Source organism: Coptis chinensis, chromosome 3 (assembly GCF_015680905.1).
Source record: "Coptis chinensis isolate HL-2020 chromosome 3, ASM1568090v1, whole genome shotgun sequence".
NCBI lineage: Eukaryota > Viridiplantae > Streptophyta > Magnoliopsida > Ranunculales > Ranunculaceae > Coptis > Coptis chinensis.
The window spans coordinates 107,851,620-107,875,014 of NC_141458.1; the positions used below are offsets into that span (position 1 = coordinate 107,851,620).

General features: G+C 35.7%; 2 long non-coding RNA genes across 2 annotated transcripts; both read right to left on the reverse strand.

The window, feature by feature from the left end:
* Window positions 1-7,904: 7,904 nt before the first annotated feature.
* On the reverse strand, window positions 7,905-12,620 carry LOC147512745 (uncharacterized). Its single transcript, XR_015215094.1, has 4 exons — window positions 12,561-12,620; window positions 10,637-10,703; window positions 9,829-10,519; window positions 7,905-8,331 (listed from the first exon to the last, which is right to left on the reverse strand). It is a non-coding gene; the product is annotated as an uncharacterized LOC147512745 (long non-coding RNA).
* A 4,794-nt stretch (window positions 12,621-17,414) lies between these two features.
* LOC147512746 (uncharacterized) lies at window positions 17,415-19,277 on the reverse strand. The gene is made up of 2 exons (XR_015217259.1): window positions 17,965-19,277; window positions 17,415-17,756 (listed from the first exon to the last, which is right to left on the reverse strand). It is a non-coding gene; the product is annotated as an uncharacterized LOC147512746 (long non-coding RNA).
* Window positions 19,278-23,395: the final 4,118 nt, after the last annotated feature.

Sequence of the window (23,395 nt, forward strand, 5' to 3'; positions counted from 1 at the left end):
TCCCTTAGAAACATTCTCTCATACAGTTTTGAGTTTTCAGCTACCATCTTTTGATTTTCCAAAGATCTGAAACATGGAACGATAGTTGGAGGATTTTCCAGAGATTTCAAACATGGAACCATAGTTGGGTTGCAGCTGTCTATTCTTCGTTTTTAGCTTACAACCCCTCCAGAAGAAGAAGATTCTGAAAGAGATGTAGATGAAGAACTAGTTGTCAACGAACTACTTTGATTGTTTTTCAACACAACAGGAGCAGGGGGTTCGTAAATCACAGTCATGTTTTCCGACCGGGCTGGTCTAATGTCGTATATCGGCGTATTTTTGGCACATAAATATGCAAGTGCCGCAGGGCTTACTGTAATCCAACGACATTGAGAAGCTGTACCTGCTGCCATGATTTCTTCCCTTTAGTTTTTCTTTCTCATGGCGAACGGGCAAGATATATAGAGAGGATTCACAACTCTTTATATATGCCCGTTAGAATTGTTGATCAATTCGAATCTGTCTCGGTTTTAGGCTGCGTTTGTTTACACACTTCAGAATGGAAAGGAAATTAAAAGTCTAGTGTGGTCCACCTTTTCCATAAATTTAGTGTGTTTGTTTGCTATGTAAAAGAAAATTGTTTTCCCTTGCGGAAACTAAACTATGGAAAGGAAAGGGTTTTCGAGTACGTGACTCAACCCTCGGATTTGAGAAGAAAAGAAAAGGAAATTTTGAGAGGAAAGGAAAGGAGAAAAACTAGTTTTCCTTTATACTTTCCTTAGCTTTCGCTCCTGTTCTTTAAAGTGCAGCAACAAAACACAAAACACGCCATCCCCCAGGATACAACAGCCAAGAAAAAGAGATTTCGATGTTTGGACTGCACTCAAACAAAGAAACTAACTGCACACTGTGATTGATCATTATGCCCATGAAGAAAACTAGTTAAACTTTATTTATTTTGTGTAAATCAGACCACCAATTTATAGAGAAGAATTTTTCACGTTAAAGAGACGTGGGGGAGAATGAAAACGCACGAGCAGTTTTTGATCTTTCATTTAATTGGGTTTACTGGACTAGTAACCCGTTATGGAATAAAGATCTTAACTGATGAAAACGTAAAAGGAAGGATATGGCTAAAACAGAAACAAAACTCATGGAAATATTTATTAAAATACTCCAATAATTCCCCACTTATTTTAATAAAATACTCAAGCAATCCCCTACTTATTTTAATAAAAAATATACAGGCAGTCAGAATCAGTCCAATAGTATAATGCATAAGTAGAGGTGTCCAAAGACTTGAACCTTTACATAGTGAGAAGTGTTCAGAGTATAAGAACTATAAGTGACCAAGTCTTGAACTTATGCTCTTGTATATACAATGAACTCTTAGCACACATTACACTAAAATGTGTAGTTACTACAAGCTTGCACGTTACAGCCATGTGCTTTAGCATCCCGGTATCATGAGCGCTCTAGAGAACTTGCCCATATTCTCATAGGAAGCGGCCACACTTCCACACTCACTAGGTGAGTCTATTAAACACTTCTACACTCACTAGGTGAGTCTATCAAGAGTGCTCCTGTAGCTATGCACTCCGCCCATATCATAAGGACCATAATACTCATTAAGAGTTTTAAGAAAACTCAACCTAATAAATCATTGCAGGATATCATGCATATAATAACCATGTATGGGAATGGATAACAAATTATGCATGACTCACAAATAATACAGTGACTTGTTTTTCCCTTTGAACCTAGTTCTTGGGATCTCCAGTCTTTAGGTAGGATGACTATCACACGTGTTTCTCAACGGGCGTAAGTCCTATACCTTTGGAAGTATTCCAAACTTTCTCTCTTGCCAAAGCTTTGATCAAAGGATCTATAAGATTATCACGGATCTCACAAAGTCAATATTAACGATTAGTTAGATATAAGCTCTCTCATAGTATTGTGCTTACTTACGAATTTATCGTGATTTACCATTATAATAACAATTTTGAACTCTTCCAATGGCAGCCGTGCTATCACAATAAACAAGTGTAGCTAGAACAGGTCTATGCCAAACAGTATCTCGGATAGTAGGTTTCTCAACCAAATTAACTTCTTCACTAGCAACAACTAATGCAATGAGCTCGGACTCCATAGTGGATCGTGTTATGATGGTCTGTTTCTTAGATTTCCATGAAACAACACCACCTCCAATATTAAATATATAACCACTAGGAGCTTTTGAGTCTTTTTGAAAGGTCAGTTCCAATCGGCATCACTATATCCTTCAAGTACATACGGAAAACCTTCAATAATATATGCCTAAATCAATGGTTCTTTTAAGGTATCTCATTAGTCTACCTATTGTATGCCAATGCTTTCGGTGTTGGATCCGCCAAGAACCTACACAAAATGCCTCTTTGCATAGACTATATCGAGTCTAATACAATGCGTGGCATACCGCAAAGCTACCAATGATGCTAACATATTCTTTTTGATTTAATAAGTTCACCTTCATTTGCAAATAACTTAACACTTGGATCAAAAGGCGTGTACACAAAGCTTACAATCAAAATAATTATATTTTTTCAAAACTTTTTCAACATAGTTTGGTGATCCAAATATATACCATCGGAAGACCTAGGGATTCAATGTCTAAAAATCACGCTGGCTTCACCTAGATCTTTCATATCACTTTGGATTTGTCGTTTGGGTCTAAATTGAATTTTGGACAGTTGAGAGTACAGTCTCATAGGATGATTATTTTATTTTTTAATTGAAACTACTGTTTTCTTCTGAAATGCGTGATACTAAATAACTAGTAAACGGGCACGTGCGTTGCACGTGCTAGGAAAGAAAATTGGGATGGAAAAAATCAAAGGAATGAACACAAACTAATTTAACAAAAAAAAAAGGTACTAAGAAAAATGCTAGTGTTCTTCATAAAAAAAAATTGTTACACTGATATTAAAAACTCTAATATTGCTTGCAATAGACAGAACTTCTATATGTAAAATGTGGTATGTTTAATAAAAACCTCATCTACAAAATTGGGGTGGAAAAATAAAAGGAATGAACGCATGTAATTAAATTAGAATAGTAACATATTACATTTGTTTGAATGAATTATGTAAAATGTTTTAGAATAATACAGGCTTAGGTATGACAAAAAACTTCAATAAGAAAATAACACTTCAATACGCTAGTTGTATTCTTTGTTCGATTCGATTTTTGCCGCCCTGCCATGTTGCGGATAAATATATTCGAAAATGTATTTAACCAACTGTAATTTAGTCAATATATAATTATTAGTGCATATGTCACAAACTAATTTAACAAAAAAATATGTATTAATTATGTTAATGAAGTTAACCTTTGTGCTGCTAATTGTGTAATTATCTTGTCGAGCATTTATATGTGATTGAGGAACATTGTTGGATTCATATGAGTGTACTACCTGTAAGATATAAGAATATTATATCATGGTGTGCAACATAATTGTTATTCTACATTGGAGAAAAAAATATCTAAAAAAAATGCAAGAAGAACAACTTTTTTTTTATCATTGTCTTCAAAATGATCTAGCGAATCCATCAACTCTTTTTTTGGTCGGTTTAAATAAGTAGGTAGCTTGGATAGAGAAAGAATTTGTACCTAGCTAACAAACGCAATTTTTGTTTTTGTTTTATTATTTAGAAACGATCACATTGGGAAACAATTAGAAAAATGCATTGGACACTGTTAATATTTGTTCTATAGATCTATTAAGTCGGATATAATATGTGGAGTAAATTGAATGTGTAAATAATAGCTTTTCGGAAGATGGCTATGTGGCAAGATTACAATTTAAAAGCTTTCAATATAATGTGGATCTTATTTTATGTGTATGGAGATTGAATGATTCAAATGATGGAGTGTTGATTTTTTTCAAACCATCTGTATGGAGGTGACAAAAAGAAGAAATTATGGATGCCAAAATAGAATTTAAAAAAACCAAAATAGAATTTAAAAGGACACTTTGACATTCCCAATTGACTGCAGTAGTTCCTCCAGTTAAGGCTTTAGTGACACATTGAATGTCTCCAAATAGGTGTACTTGTTGCAGTCCTAGGCATTGTGTAGTGTTTATGTATAGCTAGATTTATATATAGCTTTTGGGCACGCTCGTTGAGCATGAACTGGTGAGGTGGTTTTGAATAATTGCTTCTATTTGACTGAGGACGTTAGCTCTGGTATTTCGCAACATTGATCTGTTGACATGATGACATGTGCTGGAGAACGTAAACATAACCAAAAATTTGAATTTTTAAACAAAATCTTCCTTGTGTATCTCAAATACATGGTAGCAAATTAAAAATGACAAAGATATGTTGGCAAATACTCGAGCAAGTAATATGGCACTTGGAGTAAGCGTTAAAAGAGAAGCACAAATTTATATATTTGATCACCACGATCCAATATGTTAACTATTTGACTTGCCAAAGCAATGGCACCAATCCCAAATATAAGAAGCACTAAAAGCCTTGCAAGTGATATACAAATTGTTGTTTTTATTCCAAGTTTACAATCTTTTGGCCATTCAGCAAGCATGCTTGCAAGAATTAGAATCACTGAAGGTACGATGCACCACTCAAAATTTCTAGACTATATGTGAAGAAGGATAGAGAAGCATCATATCCAAAATAGATCCTTTAGTGGTAACAGAGATGCTATAGTTGGGGGGTTGAAGGATATGTTGTATAGTCCAAACACGTTTTACGCTTTATTCAAACCTTCTGAAATAGCCCACCAATGTTTAACACTATATCTTTTGTAATGTTTTACGTTTTACGCTTTGCCCAGTGCCCGATTAATTCAGAATGGGTAAAAAATCGGGCCAAAATCCAGTCTTGGCCTATTCAGTCCCGAGGCACCCATGTGCCACGTCCAAGTTTGGAGGTTGACCCAAAATTACAATGGAATTTTTTGAGCTGGTTCATTGCACTACCTTCAGTCTTCACAGTTCACTCTCTCCCTCTCCCTAAAAACATTGAAGTATACAACAAAACTGGAGATAAGTTAAATTAGTTAATGTATTGTTTCTTGAAGCAGAAGCCTTCTAAATGGATTTGATTTTTCGGATTTGCAAGAATAATGATGAAATAATGTATAGAACAAAACATAGCCATCTCGAAAGAAGAAATAAAAAATTCATTAATCTTCGGTTGACTTGAGGGTTTATCTCTAGCTAGCAATCTCTTTTGTGCAAAATGCAGATTCCGTGATTTTAATCCTAGTCCAGAACACATCACCCTTTAAATGGATCAAACCGGGTGTCACTGGATTATAGAGGTCTGGTTGTATGCGACGATGGGCGACCACGAGAAGAGCATTCTTTGGAATAGGATATTCATCTCTCCATGATTCAACAGCGAGTAGACTTCGAAGATGGAACTAGCGACCCAAGTACTGAGATGAGCCCGGTCTTGAGCCCTTATGTTCCACATACCAACATTATCCGAACCCACGTAAATTGCATTCCATGACTTCGGATACACCTGCACAGAAGAAGTAATAACAAAAATGAATAAAAATGTTGGGTTATAGGCCATGACTAAAAAGGCTTACATAATCTCCTTAAAATAGTTTTGGTTGGAGTCCAAGCAGAACACCATCCTCCAATGGGAATGTATATACATAACCTATCCTTCCATATGAACATTTTAAAAACTAATGGATACCATGTTCTGCAACTCATGGGCCATGCTCAGAAATGTGGCAGTCAATGCGTACTGAGATCCATTCAATATTTGTATCGCATTGTGATTTGCCAAAAAAACAGTGAATAAACTTCCCTCCTTGTTGAGCTGGTTCATGCGATGTACGTGTTATGAAAATAGTTAATTTTTTTATTTGAGAGATGTCAATGTCAATAATTGCTTAGCAAACAGAAAAGGCAGAATAGTTCAAGAAAAATATTTGAGTTTGAAAATGAGTTTGAATTCATCTTTACATAAAAATGCTTTGTTTGGAAATGAGTTTGAATTCGAACGATTATATGTAAACAATAGAATTGGTTTAATTAAGAATGAGACAGGGGATATAAAAATGAAGAAGTAACCACATGGCTTAAAAGTTATATAGGAACAAAAAAGTAAAAATATAATTGAAAAGGTATTTAACTATTTGTTTTCATTCAATGGAAGAAAATGAGTACATTGCAACTAATAAATCAAATGCAAACTGAAAATCCAAAAGAAGTGAAAGCAAGAGAATAAAAGTATTCTCATTCCAATCCAATCAAGAAATAACAGGTGAAGATGACTTATCGTCACTTTCATACTCTTCCAATCTAGAATTAAAACAAAGGTGGGGGCTGGATTGTCAAATGATACTTCTATTATCAATATGAAACCTTCATTCTGTGATAGTCTTTGAGTTGTTTTTTGACCATATTATGATTGATTTAGTCATTCTGCGGCAAACGGGTGCAACCTAGGATATTGAGGAACATAAGATAATAGGTGTCAATATCAATGCATTTCTCCACAAAAGTAATACAGACCCAATCTCTATTTCAGTATAAAAAGAAACCATGGTTACTTCAGTGCATTATGAAAACAATTAATATATCACACACTATATGAGAACTTGGACTTACAGTTGCCTTGGAGAGTGTAGGTGCCTTAGCAAGTAGTTTTAATATGGATACATCAAATCAAGTCAATTGAGCATCGGAGGCCATAAAACTGTTTACTATAAAACAGGTAATAAAACTGTCAACTTAGCAAGCCCGTTTACTATTCGATTTATAAAATTATGTGTTCAAAACGTTAACTCTAATTGTCTTGCTAAAATCATGAAGGCATCGGAGGTCATAAAACTGTTATATCTGACACCAAATGCCCAACCATTTACTAAGGCCATTGGATTCAATACATGAGAAGCTGAACTAACAATTCAGACCCATAATGCTTTCTTGTTTGTGCCAAAAAACACATTAATATCACTCCAACAACTTTGGCTCTGCATACCACTCACATACCTCCCACGTCTCCAACTGTAAGTCTATAAGAATCCAGAGTCTTCAGTCTTCATCCTCAGTAAACAAAATTCGACTTCTGCCTTAGATATCATTTTATATCTGCAGTCCTGCAGACCATTCATCTTATCTTTGAATTCCACCAAGCCATGGCACCACGCAATTGGTTCATCGTCGTTTTCATAGTCACTCTGTCCTGTTCAAGCATTGATGTCAGCCTTGCGGCACGTCGTCTTTTGGCTCCAACATTGCCCACTTTTCCAACAATTCCTGGTTTCACCATGCCCACATTTCCATTTCCTACAATGCCAGTGGGTTCATCTCCATTTCCTACGTTGCCAGGAGGTTCAATGACGCCAGGGGGTCCAACTATATTTCCTACATTGATGCCAGGGGGTTCATTGAGGTCCCTTCCAGGAACTGAATTGCCTAATCTCTCTACTCCTCGTCCTTCAGACTCATCCTTGGCAACTACGCCCACAATCCCTACCATCCCAACCATCCCCACAATTCCTACCATTCCCACCATCCCGACTATTTCCACAATCCCTCACTCTCCTTAATCTATGAACTGTTATAAATAATTATATCTCACGGCCGAATAGTTGTCTTTACTTTATTTGGATTGTGTATAGATAGTGTGTTTAATTTGGTTTCTACTTAGTGAAGACTTCGTGTGTGTGACCGAGGCTACTTGGCGATCAAAACACATTTCCTAAAGTCATTTTCTACACCAAAAACCAAACAGAGAACACAACACGATGGAACACATAAATTTCTAACAATCATGCCCTGGTGGAGTACTTTGTATTACTATAGAGTTTTGTGATAAGAGAACGCCACCAAAAACAATCATGCCTGGTGGAGTACTTTGTATTACTATAGAGTTTTTGTGATAAGAGAACGCTCACCAAAAAACCATGTTTCACATATTGAAATTTCATAGCAACTTCGAAGGAAGGATGTTTAAGCTTCAAGGCTATTCATGCTTCCATTACTATATCTTTTTCTTTGGGAGGCACAGAAGCCTTAGCACGTAAATGTCATTCATGAATGGGTAGAACTTTCATGTTTTTTGTTGTTGGTGACACATCTTCACATTTTGAGACGATGTGAACTTTCAACAGTGCATCCTCAATCAGTTCAAATTCACAAATATCCCCTTCTTCAAGGTTGTTTCCTTTTACGAACTTTGGCCAACCTTTACACATATGAATGATCGTACACTTAAAACTGATCCATCCAACAACCTACTTACGCCCATTTGGCAACTTAAGTATTAAACTCCTCGAGCCATTTTTTAGATATCTGCTGAAAAAGCTTAATGGCACTGGCTACAAAACAAAAAAACTTAGTATGCAATTTATAATATTACATAAGAGCATGTATAAGACGGAATTCAAGTTTTGAGGGATAAGCTAATTAGTTTTTCACATAAAGACCTTTTCCTTGAAATATCAGGATGAATTCAAATAGTCCTTAGAACACCCTCCTGGCTCATCTGTCTAATGCTAAAATAAACCAAAAATTCCCAAATTATTTAAAATAGGTGTTGTGACGGAGTCATTTTCAACAAAGAGTTAAATTCCTAGTACATGCAGTTTTGGGGCATCCTACCATCTGCTAGTATCGTATAACAACAATATAAAGAACAACACAATAAAGATACTATTTATGATATATGAAAAGATATGAGGTTTTGGACCCTTTTGTGATTTGGAACCATATGCTTATAACTCCACAGTTCATACTATTTTCCAGCGGTAGGCAATTATTGACTATCAAAAGTAACAAATAAGGGTATAAATGGGACATCTGCCTGTTAAGATGAAGCTTATAAGTCACTTAAATACTACGAAAGGTTTAGTGCCGTTACATTGTTGTGTACTTGTGTTGATGAAGTTATAGAAGGGATTCACGATTTCACCTTTAACTGAAGCTACTGGCTAGGCATACTATATAGAACGTTACTACTTAAATGAACTCTATCAGTTCATTACTTCATTATACAGATGTAATCTAATTTAACACCCCAACCTTCTTTTGGGTTATCACCATATACTATAAATGATAATTAAAAAAAAGAATTTTGACAATAATAAGAATATAAGATGATGAAAAATTGCTTGAAAATCCTATAAGAATATGAGTTAAAGAAGGCCACACCGATATCGGTAATTGACGGGTTCACTTTAGCAAACGACTTTAGGAATCCTAGAAGGGAAGTCACCCGTCCTTACGATATGGATCTAATAAATAAGGAGCGGATGACTCCAAGGGGCAAACTATATTTTTGAAACATTGCATCTGTGCTGTTCATATGCACACTAAGCAAAATCATAACTAACATTAAAAATCACATAAGGTATTGACGTATTGTAGAAAAAATCCGGATCAAAACCATCCTTCTTTCCTTAGTTCCTTAAGTGCCCCATGTTATACTTACCCTATCAGTCAGGGACAGCTAGCCGACCACTATTAGAGTAGTAATGGGGCCGGGACTAGTGTAGCCTCAAGTAATAGTCATTTCTATTCCATAACGCCGTTAGCTGCGATAGTGTTGTGTGTTGTTTGAGGTAGCTCTTTAGCTGCCGATACGATGATACCTATTAGAATAAGTGAGCATTGGGATCCATAAAAAACAATAGCTATTTCAAGATACTCCATTCTATAGTAAGGCCTATGCAAAATCAAACACAAAACAATAACAGACTGTGTTTACTTCCAATTTCATAGGTGTTTGCACTTGCACGGAATATCTAAAGTACAAACAATGAACAATGAGCACAACACAATTATAGCCAATAAAGCAAGTATGCTTTCATCCTTACCAAATACTCGATGTAGAAAATGACATAGTCATCATCAAAACCTTCGAATTCCTGCCATTGGAACATGCAGTTATCAAAAATATATCAAGTTTGACATATGACCCACTGTGCCAACGAATAAAAATGAAGCTTGAATCGAGAGAAATTAACACACATTGTAGAGTTTCTACAATCTTACACACACACCTTTCTTGCTGAAAATGTAACCATAAGAAAGCATAATAAACAATAATAAAGGGATTATAAAACAAAGGAAAAATTCAATTTGAACTCTACAGGAAATAGAGAACATGATCAAACAAAATAGATAGAATAAAGAGAGAAGTGATAGTAATACTGACCTGAGAAATGTGAGAGCAAGTGGGGACATTCATGACCGGCTGGGGAACATATCCGTTAGGCTATCCCCACCAAAATCTCCCCGAAATATAACTTTTCAATTTATTAGCTTAATAGATAAGGATGAGCTATTTAAATGATTCTGGCAAAGACAATGACTTACGAACCTCCATCAATATAAAAAAAATGGGTGTTCTTGTAAATAGAGGAAATTAGAGAGCAAAAGAACGAAATAGTGAAAGATAGAGAGACAGGAAGACCTGAGTGCAATGCATTCATTATAGAGGGGTATGTGAGAAAGCCAGAGAGTGCAAGAGATGAGAACCCCACCATGCCTCTCCTATTTTCGGTTCTGATGAGAACCCCACCATGCAGGTGTAGAACAACAATAAAAGCAATGTTGTGTTAAGAAAACCCATAAAATTGTACCTATTTGAGCCGATACATGCTTAAAATTTATTTAACGAACCTGTTTTCATCCTAAAAAAATTCGAACTTCCTAGATCATAAAGCCAACAAAGCAACTCTAGGATTCCCTACAAAATAGTTAAACATGTGTAAGCAATAATATGCTGATAATAAGATTAAATATCGGTAGAGGCCAAAATATACTCTTGAAAAGGGCTTAAACGAAACTGAAAACAATATACTACTGAAAGGGCTTAAACAAAACTGAAAACAAATTACCTACACCCTCTTCTCACATCACGAGGAGGCTCATAGTACAAAATAGAAAAGTAGAACATCAAATGTTAGCAACAAATCCCCAAGAAAGCTTAATAAACCTCAATGATCACTTCACTTGTACATCATTGACGTTCAAAGCAAGTGAAGTCACATTCATCACGACCAAAGTAATTAACTTGCCCGACCTAAATCCTTTAAGTATGACTGAGTGACCCGCAAGAATGTACATGTTAAAGTTTTAAAAGAACTAAACACAAAATGTAGTAACTCAACAGGCTAAACCAATGTCTTACATCCAAAACCACCACAAACAAAGATCGGTGACAAACCTATTCCTAGAGCAACATGGGAATAGTTAGAAAGTATATCCCATTTGAGAAGGTAAATAGTTTGGAAATAGGGAAACATAACATGTATAACTCCACCATAAAGGCTACCAAATTGATTGGTTATGCAGCTCTACGCAGATTAAATGATTCTGATTTAAAAACTCTCATCCATTACCATCGTTGCAAAAATTTGAAATGCATTGCCACCAAACCATCAAACTATAGCAATAGAAGTGATAGCAGTGAAGTCAGAAGATTTTATATAGGCTCAATAATTGGTTTTCTCAGAGTCATGTATGTGTTTTTTGCATCATCATCTAGCTACCAGTTGTAGAAAATCCAGGGCATTCTTAGAAATTACTTGACATAAACAAACATGGCTCGGTAAAGTAACACAACACACGCAACAATAAATACACGTTATCCGTGACATTAGAAAAATATTAAGAAATACACATTAAAAAGAATATTGGAGGAGTGGATGGAGTTAAGAGGAAGAAGATCCTTTTGATTGGACTCGTCCTCATAAACCTTGAACATACACCAAGACGCCAACAAAGAGGAAAATCAGAGTACATTGGGAATTGAACTGAACTGCAATTGTTTACCGTGAAATGCAGTTTGAACGATCTGAACAAACTATAAAATGCATGGCAGATGGTTGAAAATGGACAAAATGTGAATTCCGTTTGAAATTATTGATGAGGCGTTAAAAATGTTCCCATTGGCTGCCTTTTTCAAAAAAAAAAAAAATTACAACCTTGTGTACGGAAACTAAGCCCTATACATAATACTACATACAATAACTTAGACAACAATTTAGTCCGACAATAGCATCGCTAAACATAAATGTAAAAGTGAATGGCCATAAACGAAGGAAAAAGTTAAATAGGCTACGAAGTACGAACTATAAAAGGTAAAGAAGGGGAGAACTTTTTGGCTACGATGCATTTAAGATTGGTAAACTGAAATGATGTCAAAAGTAATGCATCCACCAAAGAGATGTCTTATTACATTGTGAGTCAACACTTAAAGAGATATACAAAGACCCACAAAAGAATGGTATGAAGCGCATTAACCCTAGTGAAGATTAATCTTATATTAAACAAATAATCCAGATACCATAATTTTATATATAGAGCACACTGAAATCATTCCTAGCAAAAAGAATATTATTATTTGGGGGAAACAAAATAGCAACATGTAACATAATGAATGATACCAACTATAAAACGAAAAACATAAGCAACAACAGTATGGCAATCCATTCTGATTCACACGGAATCAGTCCTAATAATAAATTAGTAGTACTTATTTATTAAGAATGCACTAAACTCTCGAGATAATCACCAAGGACGAAAATTGAATGGAACACACCTGAAAAATGGGAGTCGCAAAACACACTCCTGGATTAATTGTTGATAGCCCGATAGTGCTTTGCAATCTGAAAGTACAACAAAATCACTCTAAATGAATGAAAATCTATTGCAATCTGGATAAACGAATGAAAATGTGAAATAAAAAACTATGGGGCAGTCACGTACTAAGAAAAAAATTGGAATACATATATTGAAAGGCACCATAATTCTGCGCAAGGATATATGTAAATATAAATATATATACAATTTAACTCAAATATATATATTTGCTACTAATTTTTTCTTCATTATTTGAACTCGGATACAAAATGACTATTAAAAGTAAGGGAAGCATCAGTGAACTAATCTCAAAGTACTGTAGTGAAGGAGAAACATGCCAATTCTTGGCGGTAATGCCACATCATAGACCAGTTTTTCATGCGAAAACAATGTACGAACACTTATCTCGATAGAGTAGCAATAACAGATCCACGAAAACAAAGACTCCTTGGCAAGACACCAAATTTACTCATGATGCCGTGTCTAGCATCGCATGTTGTCTACATAACTGAATCAACAAAATTCTATGAGTGACTACTCCACAAAAAGTTTTCTATAACTAACATTAACATAATAGGTCAGATCCGTAGAAATAGAGCACAATTACGCAACAAAGCTCACATTTCCCTCATGTGTTGCAACAAAAACTTGGTGCCTATTGCGAGAGTATTTGTTTCATGTGCCAATCTAGCTTTTTGCATTTTTATATAGACCTATGTTGGCATCAGATCAATGTGACCCTAGATATCTATATTTGTGACTATTACCTGCAAACCCAATCGTCTCTCGACAATATAGCCACTTTGTTGTATCCTTGCTTGCAAATGAAGTGGTTAAGCTACACAAAAAAAAAAAATCGTGTGGAACATGAAAGTGATGAAGACGACAACGAAGACAATGAAAACGGGAGAAAAAAAAAAGCGAACCTGTTTTTTTCTGTGATTGCCTGCAAAAGAAAATCAATATAATTGAAAGTGGTTTCCTACAAAGTGGAAACAGAGAAAGTTTAATTCTAAATAGTTCACTTACCTTCTTCCACAAAGTTTTGATTTTGGATAGTTTTGGAGGAGGAGAGACGATGAGAACGACAGTTTTGTAGGAAATCGGCATGTAATTGGGAAAGTAGGGCAATAGAAAATTTCAATCTTCAATGACTTTTTCGTATTGGGAAGAATGGAATACACTGGACGGAAATTGCGATTTTGGTATTTGGTGGAGGAGATGCACTGTTTTTTTTTCACGTACTGTTTGGATTATAAACGGTTGCAAAAAAATAACTGTTGTACATAGAATGACCAACATACCCTTTCACTTAAAGCTTTTTAAAAATTTAGAGGGTGAAACTTTAGGGTATCCTTTTGATTTAAAAGTTTGGTCTAAAACAGGTAATACGGGGCCTAATTGAGGAAACCAGGTTTCCCATTATATATAAGATAAAATACTCAAGCAATCCCCTACTTATTTTAATAAAAAATATACAGGCAGTCAGAATCAGTCCAATAGTATAATGCATAAGTAGAGGTGTCCAAAGACTTGAACCTTTACATAGTGAGAAGTGTTCAGAGTATAAGAACTATAAGTGACCAAGTCTTGAACTTATGCTCTTGTATATACAATGAACTCTTAGCACACATTACACTAAAATGTGTAGTTACTACAAGCTTGCACGTTACAGCCATGTGCTTTAGCATCCCGGTATCATGAGCGCTCTAGAGAACTTGCCCATATTCTCATAGGAAGCGGCCACACTTCCACACTCACTAGGTGAGTCTATTAAACACTTCTACACTCACTAGGTGAGTCTATCAAGAGTGCTCCTGTAGCTATGCACTCCGCCCATATCATAAGGACCATAATACTCATTAAGAGTTTTAAGAAAACTCAACCTAATAAATCATTGCAGGATATCATGCATATAATAACCATGTATGGGAATGGATAACAAATTATGCATGACTCACAAATAATACAGTGACTTGTTTTTCCCTTTGAACCTAGTTCTTGGGATCTCCAGTCTTTAGGTAGGATGACTATCACACGTGTTTCTCAACGGGCGTAAGTCCTATACCTTTGGAAGTATTCCAAACTTTCTCTCTTGCCAAAGCTTTGATCAAAGGATCTATAAGATTATCACCGGATCTCACAAAGTCAATATTAACTGATTCGTTAGATATAAGCTCTCTCATAGTATTGTGCTTACGACGAATTTATCGTGATTTACCATTATAATAACAATTTTGAACTCTTCCAATGGCAGCCGTGCTATCACAATAAACAAGTGTAGCTAGAACAGGTCTATGCCAAACAGGTATCTCAGATAGTAGGTTTCTCAACCAGCTAACTTCTTCACTAGCAACAACTAATGCAATGAGCTCGGACTCCATAGTGGACTGTGTTATGATGGTCTGTTTCTTAGATTTCCATGAAACAACACCACCTCCAATATTAAATATATAACCACTAGGAGCTTTTGAGTCTTTTGAAAGGCTGTTCCAATCGGCATCACTATATCCTTCAAGTACATACGGAAAACCTTCAATAATATATGCCTAAATCAATGGTTCTTTTAAGGTATCTCATTAGTCTACCTATTGTATGCCAATGCTCAGTGTTGGGTCTGCCAGTAAACCTACACAAAATGCCTACTGCATAGACTATATCAGGTCTAATACAATCTGTGGCATACCGCAAGCTACCAATGATGCTAACATATTCTTTTTGATTTAATAAGTTCACCTTCATTTGCAAATAACTTAACACTTGGATCAAAAGGCGTGTACACAGGCTTACAATCAAAATAATTATATTTTTTTCAAAACTTTTTCAACATAGTTTGGCTGATCCAAATATATACCATCAGAAGACCTAGGGATTCGAATGTCTAAAATCACGTTGGCTTCACCTAGATCTTTCATATCACTTTGGATTTGTCGTTTGGGTCTAAATTGAATTTTGGACAGTTGAGAGTACAGTCTCATAGGATGATTATTTTATTTTTTAATTGAAACTACTGTTTTCTTCTGAAATGCGTGATACTAAATAACAACGCTAGTTATGTGACTAAGTAAAGTATATTAATGAGGGTGAACTAAGTAGATTCAAAAAAAAAAATTAACAAATCAATCTTTTTAAAAAAATCAGTTACTGAAGATGATCATACCGCAATTACTGTCAAACCAGTGAGATATTGTAGGAAACCAAAAGAAGAAGTTAAGACTTTCAATTTAATGAGCAAGAATTTTGGAAACAGGAGTGGTATTATCTGAGCTGATGGTCAAAGTACACAATAGTCTTATAATTTTGGGTGCCACTTATTCATTGAATTGTATATTCTAAATAATAACCAACTTTGTAAGATTAGGGAACCTTTTATAGTTTGTAATTGTATTGTAAATTATGGAAAAAGAAAAGTCGTGTGTTTTGGGCAATTTAATTGGATAATTGAAACTGAGATTGCTAACAGAGTTTCAGTCATGAGGCCGAGACCATCCAACTGCAGTAAGTAGTCGAAAGCTTTCAGCATGGACGATTTAGTAATGTATTTATCTCACAACTAAATGCAACTTCCACCTTCTAACCACCTAACCTTAATATTCCAACTTCCATCCATATAATGGAAATAAGTGATAGTTTCTTCAAACATGCCTGCTTCTGCAAAACCATTTGATCAAGCAACTTCATTTGGTTTTATCACTTCTTTGTAAGCATCCACTATGCATCAGACACTTTGCCCAAGGGGGCGCACCCTGCAATAGCAGCAGATTTTGTTGAACACCGAGTTTTAAATTGTGAGTCATGCAATTCAGCCTAAAAATCCGTTGTGTGGTCCATGAGTGATGAGACCATCATTTGAAAGCATTTGAATGAGAGAGTAACGTGTTATGTGTGCACTTATCTGGCCAAATTCTGCAACTTCTCATGCTCTTGAAGACAGAAATAACTTCCTCATCTAGTAAGGGGAAATCCTAATTGGCTCATCTAGTGGGGGTAATACTAGTTAACCCATAACTCTATCATAAAGCTCTGAATCCCAGATGCTTTGATCTGGCATCATATTCTATGACTTCCAAAAAAAAAAAATCTCCCCAGCCTCTTGCATAAATATCTATATCCGAAAAAAAAAACTCTCCCCAGCCTCTTGCATAAATATCTATATAGTGTGGCAGGATATGTCTAGGTGAAACCTCACGTTTTATTAGGATGTACAGCAGCTCTAATATCCCGTACGCTTGTATCAAGGGCATCACGCATAAACATCTATAGTGGCAGCATAATTCTAGACGAAACCCGACCATTTAAAGAAATTTTTTGAAGAGAGCGTTTGCTTGATCAACCAACCCTAGATAGCTGTGCAACCCAATAAAACCAGGAGCGAATGCTCATCAATCTGAACACCAGATGTCTGAATTACCTCAACCACAGACACTAATTCACGAACTATGTTTCTCTCGCACAATATTCAAACAATAGCTCTATGAGTTACTGCAGACCCACTTCTCTGTTCTTCTTGTAACATATAAAAGCTGCACCTAACTTACAATATCATAAAGTATAATTTCTCAAGTTATGCGCTCCTGCTTTTGCTCCAGCTTCACGAATGGGTGGTAGCAACATGCGAATTTGGCAACTGATTAAAAGTTTCTTCCATTTTGGTTATATCCTATTATCCAAACCTCAGTGGGGTTCCAAAGGGTAGAAAGCCAATTAATATAAGTACATCAAAAAAGTTAATCTGAATTCATCCATGGGGGAGCCTATGCATTTGTGGATCATCAATCAATCATAAAGTAAATCCCACAGAGTATAGAGCACATTTACTTGGTAACCATAAATCAATCAGCCATCACATTGCTGCAAGCCAGATGACACCCGTGCATATAAAACTTAAAACAAGTAAATAACTAAGAAAAATAAATACATAAATCTTCACGAAATGTCATCAACATAGTAGAGATACAGGTTAGTAGCAACGTTTAGCCAGGTTGGCGAAAAGAAGTAAATAGCCTTTAGCACATTTAAGCTTTGCAGGGTGGATTTTGATAACAAAGTACGTCTGCTATTCAAAAAAAATCCCCATACTAAATTAATCAAGAGCCAGCTATCTCAAAATCTTTTTTGTTGGAAAAATCCAGCTTTCCTAAACGCATCGTTCATCCTGCAATAAGAAAACAACGTATAGAAGTTGTAAGTCATAATACATGAAGTGATGCCATTCTGCATATAAAAACACGCAACGCCCGAGAAATCGAGAACTGGCGCTTGTGATTTATTTATATAGTGTAGATATAAGTGACAGTTCAGTTTATTGTTGCGCTCTCTTTGCTGCTATTTGTTTATGAGAAGCTTTGGAGGCGCAAAACAACCTTAAAGAAAGCGACATTGTCCACGCCTCAGCCTATTGTGTGTTGGTTCGAATTTCTGTTAGGAAATCAGCAGCAAACAATGACCTGCAACAAGAATAAGAACTGGATGGGAAGATGGCTGAGGTGTGGAACAAATTTTTTTCTTTAAGGTTGTTTCGTGCCTGTTCTTTAAAGTGCAGCAACAAAACACGCCATCCCCCAGGATACAACAGCCAAGAAAAAGAGATTTCGATGTTTGGACTGCACACAAACAAAGAAACTAACTGCACAAAAGAGACGTGGGGGAGAATGAAAACGCACGAGCAGTTTTTGATCTTTCATTTAATTGGGTTTACTGGACTAGTAACCCGTTATGGAATAAAGATCTTAACTGATGAAAACGTAAAAGGAAGGATATGGCTAAAACAGAAACAAAACTCATGGAAATATTTAATAAAATACTCAAACAATCCCCCACTTATTTTAATAAAAAAAATACGGGCAGTCAGAATCAGTCCAATAATATAATGCATAAGTAGAGGTGTCCAAAGACTTGAACCTTTACATAGTGAGAAGCGTTCAGAGTATAAGAACTATAAGTGACCAAGTCTTGAACTTATGCTCTTGTATATACAATGAACTCTTAGCACACATTACACTAAAATGTGTAGTTACCACAAGCTTGCACGTTACGGCCATGTGCTTTAGCATCCTGGTATCATGAGCGCTCTAAAGAACTTGCCCATATTCTCATAGGAAGCGGCCACACTTCCACACTCACTAGGTGAGTCTATAAAGAGTGCTCCTGTAGCTATGCACTCCGCCCATATCATAAGGACCATAATATTCATTAAGAGTTTTAAGAAAACTCAACCTAATAAATCGTTGCAGGATATCATGCATATAATAACCATGTATGAGAATGGATAACAAATTATGCATGACTCACAAATAATACAGTGGTTTGTTTTTCCTTTTGAACCTAGTTCTTGGGATCTCCAGTCTCTAGGTAGGGTGACTATCACATGTGTTTCTCAACGGGCGTAAGTCCTATACCTTTGGAAGTATTCCAAACTTTCTCTCTTGCCAAAGCTTTGGTCAAAGGATCTACAAGATTATCACCGGACCTCACAAAGTCAATATTAACTGATCCGTTAGATATAAGCTCTCTCATAGTATTGTGCTTACGACGAATTTGTCGTGGTTTACCATTATAATAACAGTTTTGAACTCTTCCAATGGCAGCCGTGCTATCACAATAAACAAGTGTAGCTGGAATAGGTCTATACCAAACAGGTATCTCAGATAGTAGGTTTCTCAACCAGCTAGCTTCTTCACTAGCTAGCAACATGCTAATGCAATGAGCTCGGACTCCATAGTGGATCAGTTTATGATGGTCTGTTTCTTGGATTTCCATGAAACAAAGACCACCTCCAATATTAAATATACAACCACTAGTAGCGTTTGAGTCTTCCGAAAGGTTTTTCCAATCGGCATCACTATATCCTTCAAGTGCAGTGGAAAACCTTCGATAATATATGCCTAAATCAATGGTTCTTTTAAGGTATCTCATTAGTCTACCTATTGCATGCCAATGCTTTCAGTCTTTGGGTCTACTAGTATACCTACACAAAATGCCTACTTGCATAGACTATATCAGGTCTAGTACAATCTGTGGCATACCGCAAGCTACCAATGATGCTAACATATTCTTTTTGATTTAATAAGTTCACCTTCATTTGCAAATAACTTAACACTTGGATCAAAAGGCGTGCACACAGGCTTACAATCAAAATAATTATATTTTTTCAAAACTGTTTCAACATAGTTTGACTGATCCAAATATATACTATCAGAAGACCTAGTGATTCGAATGTCTAAAATCACATTGGCTTCACCTGGATCTTTCATATCAAAATTATTTGACAAAAAGGTCTTGGTCTCTTTAACCACTTCTAAATTAGAACCAAAAATCAATAAATCATCAACATAAGCATATCATAACACAAATTCCATGCATATATTTATAATATATACATTTGTCATTTTGATTGATTTTGAAACTATTAGATATAATAACATTATCAAACTTATCATGCCACTGTTTAGGTGCTTGCTTTAGACCATACAGTGACTTGACTAGTTTGCATAATTTGTTGCTATTTCCTAGTTCAACATAACCTTCGAGCTGGTTCATAAATGTTTCTTCTTCTAAATCACCATTTAGAAAAGCGGATTTTACGTCCATATGATGTATTATTAAGTTATGAATAGCAACTACCCCTAATAAAACTCTAATAGAGCTAATTCTAGTGACAGGAGAAAATGTATCGAAAAAATCAATGTTTTCCTTTTGTTTAAAACCTTGGCCACAAGTCTGGCCTTGAATTTATCTATGGACCCATTGGGTTTCAATTTTCTCTTTAAAACCCATTTGCAATCAATGGTCTTACATCCAAGGGGTAAGTCAACAAGTTCCCATGTTCTGTTATACAAGAGGGAGTCCATCTCATCTTGAACAGCTTCCCTCCAAAAATCAGAATCTGGAGAGGAGAGAGCTTCCTTCAAAGATGAAGGATCCGCTTCTAAGGAGAAAGTGTAAAAATCTGGTCCATAATCTTTTGATACCCTAGCTCTCTTGCTCTTTCTAAGTTCAGAATTAGAATTAATGTCTCTATCATGAATTCTAGTAGATACAACAGTACTAGGCATATTATGATTAGTAATATCAATGCCAGAACCCTCACTATTCTTTAATAAGAAAGGAAATCTATCCTCAAAGTAATCAACATCAATAGATTCAATAACCACATTATTTTTAACATCTAAAAATCTGCATGCTTTACTATTAAGTGCATACCCCAAAAACACACATTCCAAAGTTCTACTCCTAAGTTTATGCCTCTTAGGACCAGGCAACCTAACATATGCCAAACAACCCCATACACGGAAATAAGTCAGATTTGGCTTTCTATTTTTCCAAAGCTCAAAAGGGATAACTTTGGTTTTAGAATGAGGAACTCGGTTCAAAACATAACATACAGTCAACAATGCTGAGTCCATTTTTGCTGCAATTTCGGTAATGGTTAGTTTGCTTCCCGCCCAATAGAGGCATGACACGTGTCCAAGCTAACTAAACAAAAAGTGTTTAAAAACAAATGCAAATTCCGTCCCTAAAAACCCCAAAGTTTCCTATTTTAATTACCCGTGTAAAACATACACGTGGCAGAGTCGATGACCCAAAACAAGGAACCGGTCTAAGTGGTTTTCAATTACCGTCTGTACAAGAAACCAATTAGCTTTGAAATGTAGGCAGGCATGAAAGAAGAAAACATTGTTGTTGTTGGAGATTGTTGTCTTTTGTTTAAATTTTCTTTAAAAGAATGATAATGAAGGGAGAAGACTATCTAGAAGAGAAGAAAACGTGGTGGTAAGCTTTTCTTTTGGTTTCTATCACATGACAGGTTGGCTAGATGAAGCTGCAAGTGGGAGTTTTATAAAAGTTTTCCTACAGTGTTTTATTTTGTATGGGACAGGGGAAGGAGAAGGAGAGGGCATAATAGGAAGAAAACAAACTCAGAACGGTTCCAATTTTTTAAACACTTTTTGTTTAGTTAGCTTGGACACGTGTCATTTCTCTATTGGGCGGGAAGCAAACTAACCATTACCGAAATTGCAGCAAAAATGGACTCAACAATGCTTCTCCCCACAAATTGGAAGGAGCTCCAGAACTTATTAAAAGTGCCACTACAAGTTCAGTAAAAGTCCGAATCTTACGTTCCGCAACCCCATTCATTTGAGGTGAATAAAGTGCATTGGTCTCATGTATAATGCCAAGTGACTCTAAAAAAATTATAAATTCCTCATCTCCATATTCAGTTCCTCTATCTGTTCTAAGTCTCTTAATTTTTCTGTCATGTTGATTTTGAACTTCATTTAGAAATATTTTGAAGGCACTACAGGCGTCATTTTTATTTTTCAAAAGATAAACATATGTATATTTAGAAAAATCATCTATGAAGGAAATAAAGTAACGTTTTCCACCATGTGTTAAAATTCCCTAATACTCACATAAATCACTATGGATTAAATCAAGAAGTTCAGTATTTCTAACTACACTTTTATGAGGAGTTTTAGTAATTTTAGCCTGGATACATGAAACACAATGCTCAAATTCATCATTACCAAGATTAGGAATTAAGCCTAACTTACTCATGCCATTGACATATTTCTTATTTATATGACAAAGCTTAGCATGCCACATATTAACAGAAGTAGAAATCATATACGTAGAAGTAGAAGTTTTATTATTATCAGAAATATTCATCTTAAACATTCCATCACAAGCATAGCCTTTACCGACAAACATTCCAGATTTAGAGATTATATATTGATCTCCTCCTATAGTTTGTTGGAAGCCGGCTTTGTTAAGCAAAAATCCATAAACCAAATTTTTTCTAATTTCAGGAGTAAACATGACATCCTTAAGCGTAAGTTTCTTTCCTGAAGTGTGTATAGTTCTTGAACCATTTCTTGTCGTTACAGACGTGCCTAGAAGCACCTGTATCAATCCACCGCCCTTCAGAAACCACTACATAATTAACTTCGGTAATTATAGCCACAAGTGGCTCTTCGGTCACGTTTGCCTGTGCATCAGGCTTACGTTTCCAACAAGTCTGAGCATAATGCCCAGCCTTATTACATATATAGCAGATCACCTCTTCAGGGTCCAGAAACTGATTTGAAGGGTGTCTTTTATTGTTTCCATTTCTAGAGTTCTGGTATTGGTTCTGTGGACCTTTGTGATATTGGTTCGGTTACTTTTTCCCTTTGGTAATCTTCTTGTTAGGCTTCAGATTTGTAATGCTTTTAGTCATTTGTTGATTGACAACATTCACTTTAGCAGAAGAATCGATAATTTCTTCTTTTTGATCCTGAATTCTGGATTCCTCCTCAATCCGAAGCCTAACAGTAAGACTTTCCATGGAAAACTCTTTGGATTTATGCCTAAGAGTGTTCCTAAAATCCTTCCATAAGGGTGGCAGCTTATCAATTACTACTGCTACCTGAAATTACTCATCTATTTTCATACCCTCACTAAGAATTTCATGAACAATCCATTGGATGTCATGGCATTGAGATATAACAGATTTATCATTAACCATTTGAAATTTTAAATAACAGTGTCGTATTTTTTCTGAAGAGCTTTCCACACGTCCGCTGCTGTTAGAAGTTCAGAGTAAATATCATAAAGCTCATCAGTAAGCCCATTCAAGATGTAATTCTTGCAGTTGAAATCGGCAATGTTCTATCTTTCCACAGCGTAAGATTTTCCCGGTTCCAATTGCTCTGAATTCTCTGTATTTTTAGCACTGCCTTCCTCCAAATGAAAACAAAAAAGCAAACTAGTGATTATCTTTGCCAATAAAACAATCAGAGACTCAACACTTTC